The 8,751-nt window shown below is 40.5% G+C and overlaps 1 long non-coding RNA gene across 1 annotated transcript in view; it reads right to left on the bottom strand.

Moving 5' to 3' along the window:
• Nucleotides 1-1,349: 1,349 nt before the first annotated feature.
• LOC116702034 (uncharacterized) overlaps nt 1,350-8,751 on the bottom strand; it is a 42,122-nt gene continuing 34,720 nt past the window's right edge. The window contains exon 3 of the long non-coding RNA XR_004335045.1: nt 1,350-1,420. This is a non-coding gene — a long non-coding RNA (uncharacterized LOC116702034). The remainder of the gene's footprint in view (nt 1,421-8,751) is intronic.

The following is an 8,751-nucleotide window of genomic DNA, read 5'->3' as shown; positions in this document are numbered from 1 at the left end:
GACCAATTTGTTGACAATGAGCAGCAGGGAAAGAGAAAGACCAGGGTGTGTGTTGCAATAGTCGTGCAGGCTAATTACGGTAATTGGTAATTCCTGGCGTCTCCACTGTGTTGCCTGGCATTGCTCCGCCAAAGAACAGTCCAGCCACATACTCCATGAAATGGGCGGCAAAATTAACATTTCTAAACTTTGCAAAGATTAATAAACAGAATCTGGCTTGTTAATTGGTGTGGTAGTTGGATTTTAAATACGGTATAGTTTTATACACCCTGTTTCCAGTCTTCGTTAGCTAGGATAACCAGCGTAATAGCGGTAGCCTTGTGTTCAACGGACAGATATGAGAGTGTATTCACTTCTCATACCACTCTTCCAGAAAGTGTATAAACATAGTTCACAAATGTCAAAATACAGGTACAGGCCAGATTCAGGTCTCACTATCATGGCCATCCAACCTGTTATCTACAAATATGATGGCCAGTTTAGTATAAGAATTCCATTATTCATTGTACTTCAAATGGCATGTTTCTGAAATATTGAAAGCTTTGTACAAAATGGGCTAACATTCGCTTTTTTTTTACTCACTGTGTGTTACTTGCTTACTGATATTTCCTATTTTACAAAGCAAAATAGTCAATTTTGCATTTTCCTCTCTACCATTTCAAATTAAAGTGATCTGTAAAACTCACAAAAGTTTACACAAATCAAGATTGCTGTGTTTGCAACACTGAGGATGCCAGATGTACAAAGGGAGGGCATGTGATAATTGTATGTCATACTGGCACAGTAATTTATTGTTTTTATTAAATACGAAGCTCACTTTAGAAGGTCAGCCATTTTTTGTCTCATGTAGTGAGTTTACTAACACCTAGCCTCTACACACGAAGTCTTTGTTACTTTGTCGCTAGACAACCCAGTGTCTTTGTTTTAACCAAAGAGACTAGGAAGCTCAAGTCAGAGCACTCAAGCTACCACCATGTAAGCCAGCCATAACTCCACATTAACCCGAAATGAACGCTCAACAGGGAGGCAACAGTTCACCGTGCAGTCAGCGTGCACATAGTCTGCCTCTTTCCTCTCCTTCTTCTGGCTTTTCCTCTCTGGCTACTCATTGAGAGGCTTCATATAAATGTTTTCCACTCAGAGTAAATCCTTCAGCAACAAATTTCAAAACTAGACAGTATCCACCCTATTTTTTTTTATTTAAAAGCTCATCCTACAGAACACTGGCACAAATGACAGTATGCATCCTATGCATCTGTATATCAAACAAAGAGCACAGGCATTAATGTGTCCTGTGCCACACAACACACACAACATCCCATACCCTCCTCCCGCTCACTCTGATTGACATATTCCGTTCAAATCCCGGTAGAATCGTTTGCAGGTGTGTGCGCCCACACTGTCAAGTTTCAGTGTTTGCCTGAAACAAGAAAAGATTTGAGTCAACTGAAAAAAACAACTCTGATACCCCGGTCATTACCTGTCTGCCAAACCAGACCTTGGCAACACAACTCTGCTCTAAGATGGCAGCAGATTCAACCTGATGTGCAGCAGAGTTCCCTGTGTGAAGGCTGGCACCCTCTCTCCATGGTGTTTGTTTTGCGTGACAGGACACTCACTACTTTGAACGTTTGGCCAGTTTTTTTTTAAATTTGAGCCTGGGAAAGATATGAGAAAGGGGGAATAATTGTCTCCTGTTTGACAATACAGTGATAACAAGTCAAATGTCATTGTGAAGTACTCAAAAGATAACCTAGACCCAGACTCTGAAGACATGTTCACTCACTTGCAACAAGAGTCTACAGCATGCGAGCAGCTAAGAACAGTGGTGCTTTAACATCACAATGTTAATAGCACTCACCATGTTTACATGTTAGCTTGCATGCTAGCTAGCAATGCGCACTTTGATTTTCTTTTGTTCAAGTTAAACATTTTCGTCATAGATGCATCTTTACATCATTTGCATGATGTGTAGTTGGTCTTTTCATTGCATGGGTAAAACTTCTTCACATTCTTTCTAAACCACACAGGCTGCATCATGTGCACAAACTTTTGTAACAATTAAGGTGAAGGAGGATGTTTCCGTGGATAAGTGAAAAACTTTGACCCAATGGTGGCATCAAGCTAACATTTAGGGGCTTGCAAAGTCACTAGGATTTATCTTCTGGGCACCATGAGTGTTTGTAAAAATTGTACTGCAATCCATCCAATAGTATTGGAGATATGTCCGTCTGGACCAAAGTGGTGGACTGACTGTCAAACTGCCAACGCTAGATAACAAAGCTGTCTGAATACTATTATGATTAGTTACTTTTGGATTTTCACTGCACCTGACACCCACACACACCACACACACACACACAGCCTGTGTTATTTTTTAAACTCTCTCCACTGCACATATGAATGTCCGTTTCGTGGAATCCAAGTTTGACACGCTCAATGTAGGCCTAGCAGCCATGCCGAGGGCTCCCAAACAACAGCAATCCTTGTCCGTTTGAAACGTTATCCTGTTGACTGCACACCCACTGTACTGCTTGGTCACCCTCTTCCCTTGGTCTTCCTGAGAGTTATGAGGGGGGACTTGACATATCCCCTTGTCATGCACTAGTAAGCTAATGATACTGGGCACAAAAAAAGGCTTTTACAGTACAATGTGACTCTTAATTAAGAGTATTAGCTGTGTTTGATTCTATTGTAAGCATGTCTAGTATTTCCTCCATTTAATCACTATCACCAAGTCCTGCCCAAAAAGTCCTTATGCCCTCAATATGGAACTGTCCACACGTTCACAGCTGGCTGGACCATGTGTCTGTGTGAGCCAAATCTATATCCTTGAGTTCTATTCCGGATGCTCCGGGCAACAGGAAATACCTGCATGTAAACAGAAGAGAATGCCTTTATGTACCCGTATGTCTTTTCCTTACACTTTTTTTGTTGGAATTTAAACTTGGTGATTCTTAGATGTGATTTATGAGTGGATTTATGTTAACTGCTTCTCCGATTTCTGCATGAATGGACACAGCTAGCTAACTGTCTGTCTGCTCGAATTTCTCTCGCACGACTAATGTAGCCGGCGTAAATCCTTTCAGGAAGACCTAACTCTTAATCAACGCTCACCTAAACTCTCTCTAACTCCAATCAGCTGTTGGAGGCGTTCACTTCCTGCTAAACCAATCAGATCATTACACAAGGCAAGAGCCAATCACAGTCACCACCCTTTAAAAAATCTGTTTCTCTCCTTGCCATTCAGCTGTCGTTGCAGGCAATTGCAACCCTCCACCCCCCTTCCACCTCCATCATCTAATCCAGTTGACCGTCCGGAGCCTCCTTCGGTCTGGTCTTCGGTCTCCTTCGTCCCACCACCAGTGTCTAGAGTCCTCGGGGGTCTGATGTTCTCTCCCACTATCTCTACATGTACAAAGTATTCGTATATTGATGGGGTCATTTGCCAAAGACTTGTACATTTTGAGCTGCACAATAAATGTATTTGCATATCTGCAAACATGTCTCTCCTGATGAATTTTACAGAGGCTCCTTGCGGACCTTGGCACCGCCTATGACGATTGTGAATGGTTTAAAGAAATGCCAATAAACCAGAGCATGTTTTTCTCCCATCCCAGAATGCCGTGTGGAATAGCCTGACCATCCTCCGCACCGCAGCGTGTGGATGGTCTGGCAAAGCGAGACTATTGTGAGCCAGACTACTTATTAGCGATGTTCAGCTTAATGGCTGCTGTGAAAGTCCTTGCTTGGCTCAACTTGCTTAAGTGCTCGTGTTTAATGTTATGCTGCCCAACATTGTTTGGGTGTACAGAGGGATCTACTCACTATAAACATCTATTTGTTCCTTCACTGCTGCAAAACTTATTTTCCTTAATATTATACAATTAAGGTTTAAAAAAAAGTGATGTGTGTCGGCTAGAACAAAACTGTGGTCATGATTTAATAATGTGTGTGACATCATGCTGAGATAGCCCTACTTACCAAGTGCACAGCAGTATGTGAAATGCAGCTAATGTTAGCAAGCTTTTATAGGTGCATTTTTTTTTTGCATTTGTGTTATATAACAGTACCAGACATGTTTTTGCCTGTGGCAGCTGTGGTAACATTATATTTACTGAGTCAGTTTGCTACCTGTGACTTTACCTTCACAATGGTAGTTGAAAAAAATCCAAATATATAGCAATATACAGTATGAATAACATTTGATTTCTATAAGTGTATCCATGCATGCACCATTCCTTAATTTTAGCATGTGGGACTTTTAACGTGTGTTGAACTTTTCCAAGTTTCTCATTTGTAGGTTTCTCATTTATTTAGGTCCTACAGTGGTATCTAGAGGGCTCTGTGAGGAGGTGGAACAAATGGACATGGGAATGCAGACACTGACAATGAGAGAGAGAGAGCTTCTGCCGACACACAGTCTGGGTTTAAGGTCAGTGGCAAAAAATGGTGATCATTAAACATCTTTTGTTTAGAGCAGAAACACACACAACCACCTAAACCCCATCACAGCAGAGGCGTGGCCAATCGCACGACACTATACAGACGATTTTTCTTTGTTATTTTGTTGGAGTGGGTTCATCAAATGAAAACTCATAATCTTCTTTCTTGGTGGAATAAAGCTCCTTTTTTAAAATGTCTTTTGCTGCTCAACGTGCAACGGCTGTTAATGTGAAAATAGAGCAGCTTAATTTCATTTCTGTCATTTCAGATTCCCATTTCATTTTTCGACTGATTTGACTCACTTCAGAAAAAAAGTCAGTAATCGTAGGAGAGACCTCAGTTTGAATTAATGCTACAAAAATGAGTTTTCTGATTACAAAATTCCGTTGTGATCATTACATACAGCACTTCAACGGGGTTTATTCCCAGCTTTCCATGAACACTGCAATCTAACCATGACATAATACACAGTGTAGCAATCATACTGGCTGTTGTAATGAAAAGTAAAATAACTCAAAGCGTTTATTCTGTTGCTGTAACAAACAAGTGTTTCTTTATTATGCAGGGATTAATATGAGGTCATAATAAGAAAGAGACTTTAATGATTACTTATAAGTCGTAATTATTGTACCAACTAGCCTTCATATTTATATGTGAAGTGTCTATGTCTAGCTTCTTACTCTTTATTTATTGATTTATTAGCATTTTTGTCCATGTTGTAGACGCGCATCACCCTGCCAGAAGCATCGTTGCTGGGGGCTGAACCACTGGGGCTCTGCAGTGTTGGCAAGTGCTTTTTACAGCTTAGTGTGTTTTTGTTGGAAATCACAGAAAACGTTGACTATATTGAACTCTATACTCCACCGCCAAGCAACCAGAAGGCGGGTGATTAAGTAATTTTAGACACAAAATAAATCAAGTGGATGTTGCTGGATTGTGGTTGAGTGGCAGGATGATCATGAAAGTCAAATGAAAAGAGAGAAACCAGGGAATATAATCATTATCCATCCTTGGTTGTATGTATTAGGTATTTTGCCTTGCAAAATCCCACAACTGCACAGTACATCATGATTTTGTAAAGTCATTCCATACCCTAGTTTGGTGCCCTCTCTGGTTTGAATCTTTGGGGTTCTTTGCTATCAACCCATGCAAAGTTGGTGACACATACATTGTCACAAACTTCTTAGTCAGCTGGCAGAAATTCAATTCAAAAATCCCCATGTGTTGATGGGGCTTACATGGAGGAGAGAACAAGTCTAATTAAAATTAGAAAGAAATAGACTATAATACCTAACACCAGCTACTAGGTATTCTTTTAGGCATAAAACTAAACCTCTACAGATTCACAAGTTGCTTCCATGAATGTAAGTTAAAGTAATTACTTTACTCCAGACTCTATTGTCTTCAGCACTTTTAGAAAAAGCTTCCTCAAGCAAAACCTCTTCCCATCATTCTTCATAGTCTCTTCTGACTGCCTCTCATCTTCTTTGTCAACAGTGCTATGGAAGCCTGTCCGGAGGCTCTCGGCACAGCCAGGCTAACTCAGTATATAATGAGACTTGTTTTCTTACTGTGTTGCCCAGCAAACAAAATCAAACATTTATGAGAGTTTTATGCAAGCATCAGAAAGACTTCTGTCTGTAGCTGGATTGAGGATTAATTTGCCATTTCTTACCAAATCCGACCCCCCCCCCCCCGCTTGTGGCACTGGGTTACAAGCGATTCTGTCTTGTTAGCTCGCTGCGAGAGGAGTCAGCCGGTCACCGTTGCTGACAACATACCTTTGAACTTCTACACCTTCCCTCTCTCTCTCGTGTTTTTATTTCTACCCGCCTCTATGGCCACACGGTCTTCATTTTTCATCACTCGTTCTCTTTTTATCTTTTCCCGGTGGCTCTCGGCTATGGCTGTTAATTAATAGGTATACATTTATGAACATGCTGTTAAAGTCTGTCTTCCAACATCTAACATGTTAGAAACACAACAGTAGGGCAATCATTTTCCAGTGAAATGATCAGCCCTACAGTCATAACCACCCAGCATAGCTACTTAACTGCAAAAGGTGATTAGCCACCTTAATCAGTGGTGGAGGGACTTTCTGTCTTTTTTTTTTTTTTTTTGCACAGTTCCTTTAGTCACCAACCCAATCCATCCGCCTCTGTGGGCCAAAGTTGATACAGAGCCATCAATTCCATTAAGTACTGGCCTGACACCGAAACCAAAGCTCCCTTTTAGAACAGGCTCTGAACCCGATAAGAGTTGGCCAGGAATAAGTTGGGTTGTAATTCATGATATGTCACCGTCTCAAAGTTCCCTGCTACCTTCTCCCCATAGATAACTCGGACAGTTCTACTTTGTGTCTTAATTACAACTGTGGTAAGTCTGAGATAAAGTCATCTTTACAGGGGGATTTGTTTGTTCCAGACTTAAAGCACAAAATAGGAAGTCTGAGCAAATATTGAATGATCGATTCTGCAATTTTTTTAAATAAAAATACACAAGCACCTTATGTTGTTTCCTCAATGCTTTTCTTGGTTCATCCACTTCCTAATAAGAATGTTGCCTATTTTAAAAGCAAAGCCACCAACCAAATCGGTGTCTTAATTATTGTGTGTTTTTGTGAAGAGGAGCAATCCAGTGGATTCAAACATTCCAAAGAACCTCTTGCCAATGTGCAGATACCCTCCTGCCAGTAAACTGGCGCATAATCAGGCATGACCTTGTTTTGTATGAGTTCAAAAGATTTTTACATCGCAGCAGATGTGGAGCACTTTTGATTCTGGCAGTCAAACACTCGCAGCAGGTTGGTTCGCTCGATTTTTTCATGTTACACTTCGATTGGAAAATAGAAAATTGTGAAAATAGATTCAGAAAATACTGACACCTGTAAAACGCCTATAATAATGACACCTAACAATAATAAAGGACCTTATACAATACATGTTTTAACCCTTATATTGTTTTCACTTCCGGGACCCTCTCGTTACCCTCGGTCAAACTGACCCTGACTTATTGGGTTTTTATTTTTTATTTTTATTAACCTTATTATCCAGGTAAACTGTTTGAGAACCAATTCTCACCACAAACATGACCTGGCCGAGGCTACAGAAATAATAGAACATACTGTCCAACTTAACATATTCAAACGCATTACACATAGAACAAGCAACTGAATTAAAAAAGACAGTCAACGAAAAGATAAAGAATAAGAGCTTAAATTGTGTGTATAAATATGATTCATGATTGTCAGCAGGAACAAGATCAGCAATGTAATTTTGGAGGTTTGCTTAAAGGTGGAGAGTGGATCAGAGAGTAAGTTTCAGGGTATTTTGTAGTGTATTCCTCATGTACTGCTGCAAAGCGGAAGGCATTACGTCCAAGGTAGTAGAAGTAGGAGGGGTACTAAATTTAATCAAATTACTCGATCTTGTATGATAGGTGTTATGAACGCCATGAGAAGAGATAACAAATAGGGAGGGTTCCTTGCTCAGGATCGTCTTGTATATAAAGAGAACCAATGATGAGCCGCCGGGTAAAAGGGAGGGCCTCCCACCAGATTGTACAGGTCACAATGATGAGTGTGAAAGGGTGCATTAGTAGCAAAACGAATGGCTGAATGGTAGATTGTGCCAGTTTTTTTAGGGCTGTGTTTGGTGCCATTTTGTAGATAATATCACCATAGTCCAAAATTGGCAGTACTGTCATCTTAACAAGGGTGCATTTGGATCAGAGTAAAGGAAGCTTTATTACGGAAAAGAAAGGCTAGTCTAGCTTTGACTTTTGCTTGAAGGTTATTGATGTGTGTTTTGAATGACAGGGATGAATCCAACCAATACCTAGTATTTATATTTATTGACGTACTCCAGAGCCATACGTTCATGCAGGTGATTGTAGGTGGAGTCTCGATAATCGGTTTTCGGCTAAAAAGGATACATTTGTCTTACTGGTATAATACGAGTGGAGTTTGTCAAAGAACTGTTCTATATTGGTGAAGCTGAGTTTAAGACTGAAGCCGCAAGATTGAAGGAGGAACCAACTGAGTACAAAATGGTATCATCTCAAAAGATATCCAGGTTCCAACAGCTCTGGCTATATCATTGATGTAGATAAAAAAGGGTGGGCCCAGATGGAGCCTTGAGGCACACCTTTAGAATAATAAGTGGGTCTGACACAATATTTTCAACCTTCAATTGTTGGACACGGTTGGTGAGATAATTGGCAAACCAATCACAGCTAGAGGAGGACAGGCCAATACTGGAAGCTTATGTAAGAGTATACTATGGTCAACAGAGTCAAAGGCCCTTG

Source organism: Etheostoma spectabile, chromosome 14 (genome assembly GCF_008692095.1).
Source record: "Etheostoma spectabile isolate EspeVRDwgs_2016 chromosome 14, UIUC_Espe_1.0, whole genome shotgun sequence".
Taxonomy (NCBI): Eukaryota; Metazoa; Chordata; class Actinopteri; order Perciformes; family Percidae; genus Etheostoma; species Etheostoma spectabile.
Note: the sequence above shows the minus strand (reverse complement) of the source record. Positions and strands in the feature narration are given on the sequence as shown.